Here is an 18,206-nt window from a genome sequence, read left to right on the forward strand (position 1 = left end):
TAAGAGAAAAAAAGAAAAAAAATTAAAAAAAAAAACGGACGGATAGAACCCTAGGATAAATGGTGGAAGAAAAGCTATACAGACAAAATCTCACACAGAAGCATACACATACACACTCACAAAAAGAGGAAAAGGGGAAAAAATCATAAATCTTGCTCTCAAAGTCCACCTCCTTAATTTGGGATGATTCATTGTCTGTTCATGTATTCCACAGATGCAGGCTATATCAAGTTGATTGTGGAGCTTTAATCCGCTGCACCTGAGGCTGCTGGGATTTCCCTTTCTCTTCTTTGTTCTCACAGCTGCCAGGGGCTCAGCTTTGGATTTGGCCCCGCCTCTGCGTGTAGGTCGCCGGAGGGCGTCTGTTCTCCGCTCAGACAGGACGGGGCCAAAGGAGCCGCTGATTCGTGGGCTCTGGCTCACTCAGGCGGGGGAGGAGGGAGGGGCACGGAGTGCGGGGCGGGCCTGCGGCAGCAGAGGCCGGCGTGACTTTGCACCAGCCTGAGGCGCGCCGTGCGTTCTCCCGGGGAAGTTGCCCCTGGATCCTGGGACCCTGGCAGTGGAGGGCTGCACAGGCTCCCCGCAAGGGGGGTGTGGATAGTGACCTGTGCTCGCACCCAGGCTTCTTGGTGGCGGCAGCAGCAGCCTTAGCGTCTCATGCCCGTCCCTGGGGTCCGCTCTTTTAGCCACGGCTCGCGCCCGTCTCTGGAGCTCTTTTAAGCAGCGCTCTTAATCCCCTCTCCTCGCGCACCAGGAAACAAAGAGGGAAGAAAAAGTTTCTTGCCTTTTCGGCAGGTCCAGACTTTTCCCCGGAATCCCTCCCGGCCAGCCGTGGTGCACTAACCCCCTGCAGGCTGTGTTCACGCCGCCAACCCCAGTCCTCTCCCGGCGCTCCGACCGAAGCCCGAGCCTCAACTCCCAGCCCCGCCCGCCCCGGCAGGTGAGCAGGCAAGCCTCTCGGACTGGTGAGTGCCGGTCGGCCCTGATACTCTGTGCGGGAATCTCTCCGCTTTGTCCCCCGCACCCCTGTTGCTGTGCTCTCCTCCGCGGCTTGGAAGCTTTCCCCCTCCGCCACCCGCAGTCTCGGCCCGCGAAGGGGCTTCCTAGTGTGTAGAAACCTTTCCTCCTTCACAGCTCCCTCCCACTGGTGCAGGTCCCGTCCCTATCCTTTTGTCTCTGTTTATTCTTTTTTCTTTTGCCCTACCCAGGTATGCGGGGAGTTTCTTGGGTTTTGGGAGGTCTGAGGTCTTCTGCCAGCGTTCGTAGGTGTTCTGTAGGAGTTGTTCCACGTGTAGATGTATTTCTGGTGTATCTGTGTGGAGGAAGGTGATCTCCGCGTCTTACTTTTCCGCCATCTTCCCGGAAGCAAAAAACCCCTGTATTATTTTTATAATGAGAAAAAAGTTGTTTTTAATATTTAAAAAGTTCAGGAAGGTATATTCCAAAACGTTAACAGCTTTTTTTTTCTGGATGGTAGGATTGTGGGTAATTTAAATTTTCTTCTTTGGGCTTTATTTCTTCCTATTTTTATATAATGATAACTGCTATTTTTGTGATAGAGGTGAAACAATTTCACAATAACTGTTATTAAAATTAATTCCACCACTCAGAAAGAAATATTGCCAATATTTTGGTGTGTATCATTTAAGTCTTCCTCCCTATGTCTAGACAGAGTTTTTTTTTTTTTTTTTTTTTTTTTTTTTTTTTTTCCCACAGTACGCGGGCCTCTCACTGTTGTGGCCGCTCCCGTTGCGGAGCACAGGCTCCGGACGCGCAGGCTCAGCAGCCACGGCTCACGGGCCCAGCCGCTCCGCGGCATGTGGGATCTTCCCAGACCGGGGCACGAACCCGCGTCCCCTGCATTGGCAGGCGGACTCTCAACCACTGCGCCACCAGGGAAGCCCTAGACAGAGTTTTTAAAAAATTGTTGTAGTCACACTGTATTGAAGCCTTATTATTATTATTTTTAAATTAATTAATTAATTTATTTTTGGCTGCATTGGGTCTTTGTTGCTGCGCGCGGGCTTTCTCTAGTTGCGGTGAGCGGGGGCTACTCTTCTTTGCGGTGCGCGGGCTTCTCATTGTGGTGGCTTCTCTTGTTGTGGAGCATGGGCTCTAGGGCCCGTGGGCTTCAGTAGTTCGGGCGCCTGGACTTTGTAGTTGTGTCTCACGGGCTCTAGAGCGCAGACACAGTAGTTGTGGCATGTGGGCTTAGTTGCTCCGCCGCTCGTGGGATCTTCCCGGACCAGGGCTTGAACCCGTGTCCCCTGCCTTGGCAGGCAGATTCTTAACCACTGTGCCACCAGGAAGGCCCTGAAGCTTTATTTTTAAACTTACCCACACATCTTAAACATCTTTCTCCACGATTAAGATTTTGTCCACAAAATCAGTTTAAATGACTCCCTAGTACTCCACTGTACAACTGTAACATAGTTTATTTAAACAATTCACTGTTGTTGGACATTTATGTTGTTTCATACTATCATCATTGTTAGTAACTAATGACAATTTCCTTTGAGCAAATTCCTAGATCATTTTTTTTTTTTTGCATGCCCATTTGTAAGGCCTTGTATTCATATTGGAAATCCAAAATATAAGGTTCTGTTGGTAGAATCACCACAATGGGAACTTGAACGAAGTGGGGACCTGAGAGGGAACAGGAGAAAAATATTATGGTTATGGAGGACCACAAGTCTGGGTTGGGTAATGAGGCCTGTGTAAACTATACCAAGGTAAATACTGGTAAAGCCATGACAGCCTAGGATGAGGCAAAGAGTTATGTTCTTGCTGTGGATGCCTGTACCCATCATCCAAAATCCAAAATTTCTTCTTGGCTTTGAGTCTTTTGCCCAGGCTCTTCACTTGAGTTCCTGATCCAACGCTCAGTCTCGTTGCCGTGTTTTAAATTTCTGTGTCACTGTTGCTTAGGGCTGCATTGCAATTTGTTTAGGTTGTGTCCTATGCTTTCTAGGGGACACCACTCATTGTAGTTTGTGAGTTGTACTGTCTGCACCACACAAGGGCACAACTCCAATGCAGTGGTCTTGCTCCTAATACTATTCCCATTCACTTTAGAAGGTTGGTGCTATTATGAATGTAATAGAAACTCTGGATGGAAATTTGGACAGAACAGTTCCTTGAAACTCAAACTATCTAGGTTTCCTACAAATCTTTTTTTTTTTTCATTTGCCTTGGGAACCAGCTGAAATCAGAAGCATTAAGTATAACTGATCTTAAAATACATTAAAGATAGAAAAAAGATCCAAGTACCTGGTGTGCAGTCTAACTGTCCCAAATACTAAAATTTTATGTTCATCCATTATACTTTCCTCTTAGAATAAAAACATCTGAATGTACTAGTAAAGCAGCAGGGACTCACCAAAGAGTGAAGTTATCACCTGCCTGCAGGAGAGGAGACATTTAAAAGCACTCTCTTCCTTGTGACCCTCTCTATTATAAAAGTTTCATGATAAATCCATCCCCAGCTCATGCCTAGGGTGATTTAAATATATGGCAGCAGAGTCTCCGGTGGTCAATTGAGGGATAATGAGTTGTAGAACAACCAAAGTGAACCGAAAAGTCTTCTCAGTTCAAGCTTTTTGTTCTTCCTTTTTGAAGAGGTGGACACATTAATTGCAAAGGAAAATAACAGATGAAGAGGAAAGGGAGGAAGAGAGGCTAAGTGAAAAGACTGAGTCTAGGCTTTGTGCTTACATCCAAATAAACACCAAGTAGTGTGCTAAAAATTCTGTATAGCACACAGCATATTCCATGTTGAATGTCCAAATGGAACATTTCTAACATCTTCCAGTGTTGGTCATAAGCAAAGAAGTGTATTTGGCATAAAGAAATATTTGGGTATATTTTGTGAAGTGGGAGATAACAGAAGATTCACCTCTGAGATCTGCCTGTCCCACTATGTACGCACACACACACACACATACACACACATTCACAGTTGTTATGACTTTCCACCTCTCTATACTTTTAAATATACCAAAGGCCTTGAGGTTGGAAATCTTCCTACCCTTCCCTCTCAGGTCTCCCTTCTCCTCTCTGTGAGTACAATCACCAAGTATAATCAGCTTCAGAATGATGCCTTTCCTTTCAAAATACATGGACAATGATAAAAAATTTATTTTTCATTTGTGACATTTTATCTGTGAGTAACTTTGAACACTCATCTTTGTCATATGTTTAGGAGTACTTGGCAATAGGCATCCTCAAGAAAAATAAAGCAGAAGTCTGGAAGCTTGAATATTGAGTATTTTATACTATTTTCTAGACCACAACAAATTCCTATAAGGCAAGGAGACTGTCTGATTTATGAAGAAAGTATTTCTCTGTTACATATCGTTGGAATCCAAAGAGCCAGGGATTCAAAGTGAAAACATATATATGTTCTCTTAGACTTTATATTCTTAGAGAGAGGAGAGAGAGAGGAAGAAAGGGAGGAAGAAGAAAGAAAAGTAACAAAAATAATAACCCCTTAAGCATTGGAACACAGTAGTTCTTAATAAAAGTCTTTTGTATTTACCACACTCTCTGAATGATTTTAAGATTTTTCTCTTTATCTCTGTTTTAATTATGACATGCTTTTGGCATGGTTTTCTTTGAGTTTCTAGTGCTTAGGGTTTATTGAGCTTCCTGGATCTGTGGGTAATGAAATTTGGAAAAATTTCATCCTCATTTCTTTACATATTTTTTCTGCCTCACTCCCTCCTTCAGGGATTCCAGTTACATATATGTTAGGCCTCTTGAAGTTGTCACACAGTTCACAGATGCTCTTTCCTTTTAGTTTTTCCTCTCCGTGTTTCATTTTAAATAGTTTCTATTGCTGTGTCTTTAAGTTCACAAATTCTTCCTTCTGCCATGTCTAATCTGCTGTTAATGCCATCCAGTGTACTTTATATCTCAGACATTGTAGTTTTCATCTCTAGAAGTTTGATTTAGGTCTTCTTTTCTTGGCACGTGATGTTTTGTGCTGTCACTTTTTAAAGACTTATTTTGAAATAATTTTAGACTTAAAAATGAATTCAAAGAAAATTAAGTGCCTTGGAATGGTTTGATCCTTTCAGGTCTTGTTTTTAAGCTTTTTTAGACAAGACCAGAGCTTTAGCCTAGGGCTAAAAAAAAAAAAAAAAAAAGCCCACTACTGAGGCAAAACACTTCTGAGTACTCTCCCAAATGCCCCATGAATTATGAGTTTCTCCACTCTGGCTGGTGGGAAGAGGAACTACTTCAGCTCCTGGATGATTTCTGGAGATTATGTCCTCTAATCCTCGTGTGCTTCTTTTCTCAGCCGTAGGCACTTTCCTTACTACAGGGCACTAATCAGTACTTAGTGTGAGTACTTGCTCAAGGGCAAGTCCTCTGTAAATCTGTGAAGCTCTCTATGCAGTTTTCTCTTCTCTGGTACTCTGTTCTGTGTACTGTAGCTGCCTTGGCCTCCCTGTATTCCCAGTTCTCCCCAATGGAGAGAGATCTTGGGGTTTTCCTTGGGGTTTTTCCTGGGTTCCCCCTCCCTATGCCAGAGCCAGGTCGTAGAAGACTGAGGTAATTTCAGGACTCATTTCATATGTTTTCCATCTTTCAGGGATCGCTGCTCTTCATTGTCTTCTGCCCAATGTCTTGAAAACTATATTTTGCATTTTTGTTTGTTTTTTACTGTGCCACGGCCAGAGCAAAGTCAGTAAATGTAATAAATATTTTTTGAATGAATGAATAAACTCTGTATCCTGTCCTGTGGTGGGAGTTATTAGAATGTTTTTACTGAAAATTGTTCTGTTCCTTGGAAAGCTAGATCAGAAGAGAACAGTAGTTCCTAATGGCAAAGAAGTTGGAACTATTTGACCATTTTGTCAGGAAACTTTGCTGTAACAGATGACCTCCAACCATTTAGTTTCCAAAATCCCAGGGGTCTGATGGGTCCAGCTTGGACCACATGCTCTTCTCTTGGCTTGAGAGTGCAGTGTGCCTTGGTTGACAATCCTATCAAAGCTGCTTACTGTGACAGGAAGGTAAGGCGCCAAAAAGGAAGCAGGGGTACTCTGTCCAAACAAAGGAGATGGAATCTGTGTAGCCAGACAAATAAATGTGTCCTGCCAGGAGTCATTTATGAAGAGGTTTATTGGATTTTTTAGTAATGAAATCTTATTGGCTTATGATACCATGGACTTGCAGGTGAATGACTGCTGATCCCTTTTCATTGTGTTCTAAAACATTTCTAATGATATAATTCTCAGATGATTGATGTTTCATCCTATTATTAGGAGAATTTAGACATATATGCCCTGCTACACACACTTGGCTTCTTTTCTGAACTTCTAAAAATGCTCTTATACCTAACATATTTTGGCAGCAGGATGGCTACAAGATAGGGCAAGCCTAGAGGCCTCTGGTCTGGGAACCAGGCCAGGTTGGGTCAGGCAGACAGCTTGATGTGAGGGTAAGAGGTTAGGAGTGCAAAGGTTCAGAAAGAATAGTTGGAAATGTGTGTGTGTGTGTGTGTGTGTGTGTGTGGTGTTGGAATCCAGAGAGCATGATTAAGATCTAGGCCTGGGGTGTCTGCAGTACCCCAGATGGGCAGATTGATGAATCACAGCATGTGGGCAGAAACAGAGACTAAGCATACAGGTACAATCCAAAGTGAGCTTGAAGGAATAAGCAAAGAACTTATCCTCTAAGTTCTGTAAGATGAGGAACCATAGCACAGTGTCAGTACACATGGGAAGACATACCCAGCACCTGAATTTCTTGTGATCTTTGAGGTTGGGCCGTTTGTTCCCTGGTGGCTAGTGATTAAGGCATTGATGCCCTGTGGGTTCCTTACAATTCTAGCATCTGTTTGTTTCTTAAGTAGCTTAGCTGGTCCTTAAACTTGTGCCTGTGGCAGGACACCTGCATGTCACGGTGCTCTTTATGAAATCTCATAAAGTATTGCTATGACAAAATATGTAATTTTGTGCTAAGTCAGATATCACCTTATTTGGATTCTTGTACAGACATGTAGTACTATGTGTTAAAGATTTAAGAAGAACTTGAGATTAAAACTCAAAAAATAAGAAAACATGCATTATCTGGGTTTTTGTTTTGTGAAAATGGAAAAAACATAATCTTTTCATCTTTCATTAGTGGAATACTTTGATTTAACTTGTATAACACTGGGGTTCTGTGTGAGTAAATGTCAAGAACACTTAGAATGGTGCAGTCCTTTTTCTTAAAGAAAAGCTTTTAATTGCAATATAATATATTTACATATTACATATATTCACATATCCATATTACTGTGGATATATAGTTACTATAAATCCATAGTTCACCCCCTGGACTGTATGGATCTATGTACTGCTCAAACTGCCTTTAAGAAAGAACTCATTTTCCAGTTGTAAGGAGTGTGGTCAGCTGACAGCTTCTCATTGTTCATTCCTTCAGGTCTGCTTTTGAGCTGCTCTTCTCAAGGTGGCCCCAGTCAAGACCAGGTAAGGCTTTTTACAAAGACTTAGTCATTTCTACCTACCATGGAATCCCTCCAATGAACAACTTTTGCTGTGGAGCTCCGAATGAGCTGGTAGATTCTTTGCCAGCTCTGCCTGATGGTCTGACAGCTCTTCCTGCCAGTCCTACTTCTTCCCTTTTCCTCACCAATGTTACTCTCTAATAAACCTTTTGCACCCTCTCTCCACCTTGGCACCTGCTTCTGACCCAGCTGACGGACAAGTGCACATATCACAAGTGTACAGCTTGATGCATTTTTATAAAGTGAACACACTCATGTAACCAGCACATTATGAAGAAGATTATAAACAGCACTCTAGAAGTCTCCTTGTGCTACCTGCCTTCCAGTCATTACCCCGCTTCTAAGGGTAACCACGATCCTAACTCTTTAACATCCTGGATTAGTTTGTCCTGGTATTGTACTTCATGTAAATGAAATTTTAGTGTATCTCTTTTGTTTGACTTCTTTTGCTCAAGATTATGCATTCATTTAAATTCTTTTTAGTACATAATAGTTGAGGTCTAAGTTTTCAAGTGAATGTTTGTACTTTTTCATCTTTCCACTCTGTTTACTTTCTCTGTCTCTTTGTTTCTCTGTCTCTGTCTCTCTTACACACACACACACACACACACACACACACACACACACACACCCCACACACACAGAAAGCAGTGAATCTTTTCCAGTTCAATTTCCAATCTGATGTAGAATATATGTGTGACAATAGTAAAAATTTCATAGTATGTTCAAAATACTAAATTAGCAAAATTAAGATAGGCTGGAATTGTCCATGCCTCTATTTGTCTCAAGCTTACCAAGTTTCTCTAGTTTAGCTTCCACTAGATCTGAGTCATGAGAGATAGATCACCTTTCAATACTATTCCAGAGGACAGTGACTGGTTTCAAATGACTACCGATGGACCATTGATACTGCACCTATGTTAAGCAGATCTTTCCCGAGTTTTAGTTTAATCAGTTCCCCAGCTCTGCCCTAGAGAAGTGGGGATCTTATTACACAATCTTTTTTTGTTCAATTCTAAAGACATTTCTTTGCTCATTAACTGCCTCCTGGTTCAATAGCTTCTAGAAAAACTCCTCTTTCCCAAGTTGCTTGATGGTCTAGGATTTCACTATATGTCTTGAAAGAATTTCCACCTCTTGATTCTTACTCCCTACCCAATTTAGGAGCATTCTTGAAAATAATAAAAGGAAATTTAAAGGCATTTCTCCTACTTGAGTATGTGCACTTATGTATATTACAGAGTCCTCTGGTGAGAGGACATCTTCCAAGGTGTTTTTGTTTATAGCTCTCTTGTTGGTGGGATTATTTTCAAACCATTTTGGAAAGAGAATTCTCCATTTCTCCCTGGAGCAGAGAACATCTTGCTACAGATTGCTGTACTTTTGCATATGATTTTGTTTCAAACTCTTGAAACCAAAATGTTAGTTTAGTATAGTTAGCCTTCTCTTTCCATCCTTGCAAGCATTCCTAAATCTTCATGTTAGAAAGACAAATGAGATCAGCGTTCTTCTACCTTAGAAAATCAGTTTTTTCCTAATGCAGTGATATGTCAGTAATATTGACCAGATATAAACTCTTTATTGGCTTTCTTTGGGGAATCAAATGCTGCACTATTCAGAGTAAACTTCAATAGAATGAATTGAATTCATATAAAAGCCTTTTATGTTTATATGTTTAAAAATCTAAATAGTGACTCTAAAGAGAGGGGTAAATGATGTGAATTTCTTCCCAAGATTTTAAAAGGTTTCTGTTTTTATGACTCACACTAGAAGTAGAGTCTGTTATGAAGTGGATTATGTGTGAATCTAGGTAATTTCTTTGAGATCTGATCTGTGAGCAACAATGAAGTTTCATAGCCTTTAGCAGGGTTATATTTAATTAAATGTAGAATCTTACTATTTTAGAACTATAAATGACCTTAAAAATAATCTAAGGTAACTGCCCCTCCCTTTGCACACCTTCACAGATGGGGAAGCTGACACAGAGAACTGGGAAACAACTGACCATGTCACCCAGCTGACAGATCTGGGGCTTTTCATATTGTCCACACTTTAGGGACTCTGGCTAGCCTGGACAGTTGTTTTCCAGAGGTTGTTAGTGTTGTAACCTTGAATTTACATATCTTCAGTAAAGAAATGACTGACATCCAAGGGTCATCTCATTTACCTCAATATTTAATGTTATTCTAACCTATTCTAACAAGTTTCTCAGTCAATGTCCATAAACATGCATTTAAAAAATCCAAACTGTGCTGGATGAACCAGATTTAGGCTCTGCCTTCAGGGAGTGCACAATCAAGAGGAGTTGTGATGATCACAACACCACGTGAAGAGTGTGATGATAGACGAAAGTTACAGAGGGACCATTAACCCAAACTTGAAGGGGGCCTGAGGAAGCAGGAGCGGACGAGAGCACTTCAAGGAATGGGCAGAGTGTGCCGGGTTCAAGAGTCACACCTGTGAGTCTACAGGGAAAAGTGATTTTAACTTTACCATGGAGAAAACCGGAAGGGAAAACAACAGAAGTGGAGAACTTGATCTAAGGTTAAGAAAACCAATAAGCTCTGGATGGGAAGTCTGGAAACCCAGATTGTCTTCCTGGCTCTGCTGGTAACTGGCTGTACGACCTGGGCACGTCACATAACCTCTCTTGACCCCGGGTTCTTCACCTGAACAATAAGGACTGTGGGGTGATATCCAGAGTTCCTCAGACTCTAACATCTGAGGATTCTATCAGTCTAGGTAGCTTTATGCACTTACGCTTACTACTTGAGGGCATGTAATAAATAAAATTTCTGAATTCTATCCCATCCTGATCAGAATTAGATTACTAATTAATAAAACTGATTTAGAGAGGCATAGGCAATGCAGACTTTCCACTGTCTTCCTTACCTTTTCTAAGGGGAAGGAGAATAAATATTTATAATTTATTGTGTTTCAGGTATTTTATTTAACCATTAAAATAATATTGCAGGCTAGGGATTACTATTTTCATTTTACAAATGAGGAAAGTGGGGCCCACAGAATTTAAGTCATTTGCTCTTCCATACACATTAACAGTGGTGCTGCTGGGATTTGAACCCAAGTCCATATACATTAATCCACTCAAACAAGTTCAAGAAAGAAGCACTTTATGTAAGAATTAACATGGATCTTCACGGAATTCCATGAGTACAGCTAGAAAAGGACCAGGACCTTACAAAGTCCAGAACTCTAGGGCATTTCTGGATCCAAGGTAGCCCTTATGACCCAAGGACCAGGAGTCTATGATCCTTACTCTGGTGTTCCATCAGTGATGTGATTTGACCAACAATCAGGGTATCTATTTATCTTTGTCTCTGATTATGACTAGCTCCAAAGCACTTATTCTTTTCATCTACTTTCTCCTTTAAAAAATTCATAGTGTTTGATTTCTCATAGTTTTGGCTTAATCATAACTTCAGCTTGCCAGGATCCCTCGCAGCTCCTACTCTACCTCCCTCTCATAACCCCTACGCTACTTCATGGCTGCTTTGTCTACATTCTTTAAATTTCCACTCTTTCTCCTAATTGCCTACATTACTCCATGTGTCCCAAACAAAATTACCAAGGAACTGGCCCAGCTCATCTTTCGTGTGAGCAATGTGAAACACAAACCTCCAAGCACACCCAGATCAACAGTGGGCACCTGACTCAGAAAAGACAATTCAGTGGCTAACCAATGACTTATGACAGAGCTTGGAATGAAAATACTAGTAAGACTTATAATTCGTTGCCTGAAAGCTTATTTTTTTTTAGGAGGAAGTCTGTGGGAGTCCACTCAATGTGTTAACAAGTAAGCTGAAAGAACAAGAGAATTAATGCCCCCCAAAGCAGCGCTCAACCAAAGATGAATGGGGATTGACAGACATGTTCCTGAGTTGCTCCTGCTGGAGCACTTCTAGTTGCTGAGAGTAGTAAATGACTTGATAAAGCACCCCATTTTGGCTTCCTTCCCTTCCCTGATTAATTTCCCACCCCCTATTGGCAGTTCCTGGGATCACCTCCTAAGTGTACTATTTGTATTTTAATCCTTGACCCAGGTTCTATTTCTGGGGGAACCCAAACCAAGATCCTTCCCTGTTGTGTGTGTGGGGTACACATCAATTAGCATCTAATAGGTCCTGAGAAACGTTGATCCAAGGTACGCGGGAGCTAGGAAAAATGACCTTTATCTCAAACTAGTTGAATTTCCTGAGACTTGTTGATAGCCAAATGAATAGCTCAAGTATTTTTGATTCAAGGTGTTATTCACTGGGAATAATTTGACATATATGAGGATCCTTGAATCTTAGATGTGTAACCATTCCATTTTTATTTTGCCTCTTTGTTACTCTCACTGAAGCACAGTTTACATTGTATTCTTTTGTATCTTCTTACACATCTCACAAGGAAGACATAGTAGAGCATTTTTCTCAGCGTGACTGTAAATCCTGGTTGTGCTTTTGAGCTGGATCATTTTAGGGGTCATTTTGGGGACTCTGAGTTACCACAAACATCTTTGTGATGTTAACAGAGGCAGAGACACAGTTTGGTCTGTCAGTATAAGAACTTTCTCCATTGTAAGATTTAGAAGCATAATGGTTTTCCAAGACTACATTTATTATACAAAGCTTTTAACGAATAGCTTTCTAACCATTTCATTATTCTGATCTCTGAATTTTTAATCACATGTTATTAGTAAAATACTGAGATGATTCAGGAGAGGAGTGAATTTGGAGAGAGGAGACCTAAATTTGTTTCCTGACTTCAACAGTTACCAGTATGACCTCAGGTGATGAATCAGCTTTTCTGAGTCTTAGTTTCACTACCTGTACAATGGAAATATTATCTACCTCACAGATACCTCGAAGCTCGCTGTGAGGATTAAATAAACTTGGATGCAAGGGAGAGTGCTTTGTAAACAATTAAGATCCATACGTGAGAGATATTTTAAAAGAGGAGTAATAATCTGCCATTTATGTAAACAAAAATATCCATGCTCGAGGAGGCTGCAAGGAAAAACACCTGGAAGAATTAGAGTGTATGAGTAAGTTTTCAGTGAAACAAAGCTGATTGATTAACAATCTCAACAAAGTTAGTCTCTTCAAACTTTTTTTAAAATTAATATGCTCAGGAGGGGGTTTAGATGTACAAATGTGTCACCTGTTCTTTCAACTTCTGAGCTTAGGAAGGGGTACACTGGCCCGAGACTAATTAAGAAGCATGTAGACTTATGTTTTAACACAGTTAAGTCTGGAAACCAAAGGTCTTCACCATCACAGCAGGCTTGCTCTCTTCATTATGACCAAGTTCACACAAGGTCCTGTTACCTGGTGAGAAAGCTTGGTCACCTATTTAAGTTCTAACTAGCTCAAGCCTGTGCACTTTTCCAAATGGCCTACCAGAAAAACATAATTTTCTTAACTAATAAGTTACTGGATCTCAGTTTCTCTCCCTTCACCCTCATCCCTTCAGAGACTGAATCTTCCATTTCCAGCCTTGGTCTTGAACTTCAGTGGCTCATATTGAAAGAGGCTCTGTTGACCGTGAGCTCGAGAATTTGTTATGTGTTTTAATATGGATGTCATTAAAATATAACACTTACCTGCTGAGAACATTATACTATTTATGAAACTGTACAATTTCAGTAACTAAACTCAGCAAGATTTTATTGCTCTCCCCACCTGTAATCACAGAAGTGCTGACTCATCATTCTAGAACCACAGCTTACCGGTATGCAGCTTCACTGAAATCTGCACCAAGTCTTGTTTTTCCATCATTTCTGTGTAACCCTTTTTTTCGTAGTTAAACAACCCCTTTCTAAAAGGTTATAATTAATTAAAGGCTCAAATTAACACCAGGAAAACTTTCATCTCACAAAATTCTCAGTGCCTCCATGGTTAGAAAGAACTATATTTCTAATACTATGATGATAAATTAAAATTCATGATTGTCTTTTAAAATTTTATAGTTTTTTAATGAATCTTTTTTTAAGATAAATTTATTTATTTTTGGCTGCATTGGGTCTTCATTGCTGCATACTGGCTTCTGCTCTTTGTTGCAGTGCGCGGGCTTCTCATTGCAGTGGCTTCTCTTCTTGTGGAGCATGGGTTCTAAGCGCGCAGGCTTCAGTAGTTGTGGCACGTGGGCTCGGTAGTTGTGGCTCACAGGCTCTAGAGTGCAGGCTCAGTAGTTGTGGCGCATGGGCCTAGTTGCTCCGTGGCATGTGGGATCTTCCTGGACCAGGGCTCGAACCCACGTCCCCTGCATTGGCAGGTGGATTCTTAACCACTGCACCCCCAGGGAAGCCCAAACTTTTATAGGTATTTTAATAGTCAATTTCGCTTTCTCTGAAGATATACCAAAAGAAGTCTTTGATGTACTGAAGTGATTTCTTCCTTATTTCCTTACCCTCTACTCTGGCTTATTTATTTTATTTTATGTTATACACACACACAATTTTTTCTAAGTATCAGTCCATTTTTATTGGAATGTTTAAGTGATTTTGTATTTCTCTTACGGTCCTTTAGACATAGTCAAATAACCATTTATACTGCATTACATCTTGATTCCCCCCCAAAAAAAGGGAGGGGGAATAAAGAGTGCCACATAGAAATGGACAAATAGTTCACCTGATCCCATTTTCACTTTGAACCGCAGTTGACATGAATACAGTTAAGGTGAGAGGAAGGTATGAGAACAGCAGAAAAAGTTAATTGTGCACCAGAGAGTGCTATATTTATATCTCACCAACTTATTGTTAGTATATTGAGGGCATGAGAAAAGTCTTCCGGTCTTCAACTGTGGTATGAGTGTATGTACAGAAATGTGACGATTGATAGAGTTACCAGTCACTAATACCATTCTGATGTCTAGAAGTTTTACATCATTTAAAATTTTTTACTAAGCTGTTCACCTCAATCATACCCTGAAGCAGTTATTTCCACAGGTTAATAATGTGTTATATAAAGAACGACTTCCTTTTTATTCTTGGTGAATTTGCCTTTTAATTTCATTTAGTGACCACTTTGTCTTACATGATGGAATGGTGTAGATTTAAATGAACTCTCCAAAGATTGATAAAAATCGATGTCTGTTCACCACGCTTTGAACTATACTTCAACCTGATAAATGAAATTTGCTGTTTTCTTTTAAAAGGGAGGATCATAAAGAATATTTGATTATTTTGGTAAAGACAGGCTTCCCTTTGTAAAAAAGATGGTCTATTATGGAATGACATTTATAACCTAATGTTATTTAGATAAAGTGGGGGGAAAAAAACCCAGCAAGACCTCAATGAGGGAAACAAATCTAGAAAATATGGAAATCTGATAAAGTATAAGGCAACCATTTTCGTCTTGTTCTGTGGGACCTTGTCGTTACCTGCTGGGGAAGTCTGGCAGGTCTGTTCAGACAGAGGCTGGCAAATGCATTTATTAATCATTTCAGGAAAGATGAAGAAGGCCTTCAAAGACAACACTCTCTCCTTGGCTTCACAGGCTCTTTTAAGGTTTTACTGTTAATAAGATTAAATAGGAGATGGGCAGTAAAGATATTGGAGCAGAGTTTATTATGAGAAAAAGTACACATTAAGAATCGGGCTCCTCCACCACTTAGTTCAGCATTCTGTACACATTCTTCCATTCAGATTTTTTTATTGCTGTTTGCTTAGGGAAAAAAAGTCCCTGGTGAAAGAATGTGGGCATGAGTACATTAGCTGCCTCTCTAGTGCTCTGTCTGCTGTGCGGGGCCACTACAGCTTTGTAGTTGTCTGCTGGTCAGGGTTGTAGGCCGTTGCTGGCTACAAACCAATCTTCTCCTTACAAATAAAGGAGTCATCTGCCAGCATTGTATCTGTTGAGGCTCTTCGAAGCCAAGCAGGACTGCCCTGGATGGAGGGGATGAGGAGAAGTTTATAATAGGATCAGTTTTGTTTGCAATTTGTTTCTAATAGATGCCAATAAGCCAGTTAACTAGGCTCCAGTTAATGGACATTTTATTGTTTCTCCCCCTGCTGTGCACATGACCTCTCCTTAGAAGCATTTGCAGTGCCCGAAAGCATGGATCTGCCGCCTGGTAGCTGAGCGCTCTCTCCACTCTAGAAAACTTGTTCACCAGCCCCAGGCTGCAGACCAGGCCAAAATACTTTGATCAGCCTGTCATGGGAAATTTACAGCAACATTCGGGCTTTTGTTCCATGTGTATTTCTCCAAATATAATATCTCCCTCAAGAAATCAATGATAAGCTGTTAAACTAAAGAGCATGGTAACATCCACAGAGCAGTAAATTAATGGTCTTTTGTGGATAGATGGTTACAGATTTCATCATAAAAAATGGATAAAAGATTACATATCACGTAGAGCGAAACTTTTAATAACTCAACATGACTTTTCTTAATGGGTTTTATTCATTTTAATCATTATAGTGTCAATGATGATTATAGCCTTATTAGATTGTAGTGATTGAGGGGACTGTTTATGAGATATTGAAAATCTCAGGCTGCTCAGAATAGCCCAGCAGCCCGTGTGGGTTTGATGTGTAAGTTTATCTGGAGGAGTAGGGCTTGTCAGGAGAGTTTCAATTAATACTTTTACTAAATTGCTCCTGTCTTTAGTGACCTAGGTCACAGATGACTTAAGGATTCCACAACATCAGCTTTTCAAAATAGTTGAGCTGCAGTAGTGTAGATCAAAGAAGGTTCTGAGTGAGCGTGTGTGTTTAAATAAGGTAGGGCCAGGAAAGGCCTCGGACAAAAGTGGCATAAGTCCCTCTACCTCATTCTGCAGCCAGGAGAGTCCTCATTCTGCCTTATAGTTCCTCCCCAGAAAGGAGGTACTTGAATAACAGGATATAAATTTGGCCACAAGAATTTGGAAGGTTAAATTCTCAGTTTTTCTCTTAATCTCTGGACACATGATTAAAATGTAAGCCAGGACTCTATTAGTGATTAATAAGGTGTTATTCCAGAGAAATGCCCCAGGACCCTGTCATCCTAGGAAAATTATAGTAACTAAGGTGTAAATGTAACAAAAAAAACAAAAAGAACCCTACAAATGAACACCTTCAATGAGACCATGATCAAAATACCATCCACCTGATATCCTCTTGATTTAGTATTGATTCTTTAGAATGTCTATTTCCATTACGAACAATTCTGTCACCTATCAGTTATTCCAAGTGTTTCACTATAATGGAAGTCATATAGAGCAGGCCCAGTAGAAGCAGTGCATCATGGTGTCGTAGCAGGAGACCTGGTTTGCATTTGGGCTACCCTCCTTTAGCAGCAGTGTTCTGGGGGGCAAGTCACTTGAACTGTCCCAGCCTCCATAGGAATAAGAATAATACCTGTTTTGCTTATCTCTTTCACAAGGTGATTAAGATAATCAAATAAGCCCACATCTGTGCTTAAGAAACCTATGTTTTCCAGTTAATCTTTAGAGCTCCACTAAGATCCAGGAGCCAGAGGACCTGGCTTTTGTACAGGGTTCAGCAATAGGTAGAAAATATCAAGTGGTTTGATGAAGATCTGGAAAAATCAAATTCAATCTTCATTTAATTGATTTAGCCCTAATTATTTGAAAAAAGAACAATGAAAGTCAAGAGAAACCTAGAAGAGCTTCTCTTTCTTTTTCTGGAGGGAGAAGAGGTGGATATTTGAGTTCAAAAGGATAGTACAAGCCACTGGGAAAGACTTAGGAAAGTACGAGTTGTCTGTGTTCATCTGTCAAATGGGCAGAGCTGAGAATCAGCCTTAGTCTAGACCTTACCAAAAGAGAAAGGAACCAAGGGCTGCAGAGGAGAGCAGTTGACAAGCAGCAAGTGGGTGAAGACTATTGAATGTTCCAGTGAAAAGGGAATACACAGAAAGTAGGGAGGTGGTCTAGTAGGGGGAAGAGCATGGGTCTTGGGATCAGACAGCCCTAGTGCAATCCTCCACCACCAATGATGATGCTCCCCGCCCCACCCTGGCCCCCCAGTGGCCAGCCCTACTCAATATTCACTCACCTAACAAGGGACGCATGTGGAGTCAGCCATGTTTACTTCTGCTAAGGGTAGGTCTAGTCTAGTTGGTGGCTGGGGACACTCATATGGCCTCAACATTTAATTCCCTCTGTCTGAGCACTCTCCCTGGAACTTCTGTTCAAACCTATGGCCTCCTTATGTACCAGTCACTCCCACATTTCTGCCTCTAGCTCCAACTTTCTCCTGGGGTCTTGATATAACTTTCTGTCTTGCTGGTCATCTTTGCTTTAGCATGTCCACCTTAAATCTACCTTTTTTCCATCAAACATGTTCTTCCTCCTGAATTTCATAACTTGATTGGTAACATTCTCACTGACCCAGAGGTTACAAATTGAATGTTTTTGTACCGCCTCCCCCCAATTTATATGTTGAAATCCTAACCCCCAATGTGATGGTGTTAGGAGTCGGGGCCTTCAGGAAGTGATTAAGTCATGAGGATGGAGCCCTCATGAATGGAATTAGTGCCCTTATAAAAGAGACTGCATGGGGACTTCCCTGGTGGCACAGTGGTTAAGAATCCGCCTGCTCACTCAGGGGACATGGGTTTGAGCCCTGGTCTGGGAAGATCCCACATGCCACAGAGCAACTAAGCCCATGCACCACAACTACTGAACCTGCGCTCTAGAGCCCGCAAACCACAACTACTGAGCCCACGTGCCACAA

General features: G+C 41.1%; 1 long non-coding RNA gene across 3 annotated transcripts in view; it reads left to right on the plus strand.

Moving 5' to 3' along the window:
- Positions 1-496: 496 nt before the first annotated feature.
- The window catches only part of LOC109548524 (uncharacterized), a 150,945-nt gene continuing 133,235 nt past the window's right edge, over positions 497-18,206 (plus strand). Inside the window, exons 1-2 of one of the 3 annotated variants that reach the window (XR_004528140.2) lie at positions 497-965; positions 7,435-7,481. This is a non-coding gene — a long non-coding RNA (uncharacterized lncRNA). The remainder of the gene's footprint in view (positions 966-7,434; positions 7,482-18,206) is intronic. The other 2 variants (XR_012334014.1, XR_004528139.2) reach the window with 2 other exon arrangements.

Source organism: Tursiops truncatus, chromosome 9 (assembly GCF_011762595.2).
Source record: "Tursiops truncatus isolate mTurTru1 chromosome 9, mTurTru1.mat.Y, whole genome shotgun sequence".
Taxonomy (NCBI): domain Eukaryota; kingdom Metazoa; phylum Chordata; class Mammalia; order Artiodactyla; family Delphinidae; genus Tursiops; species Tursiops truncatus.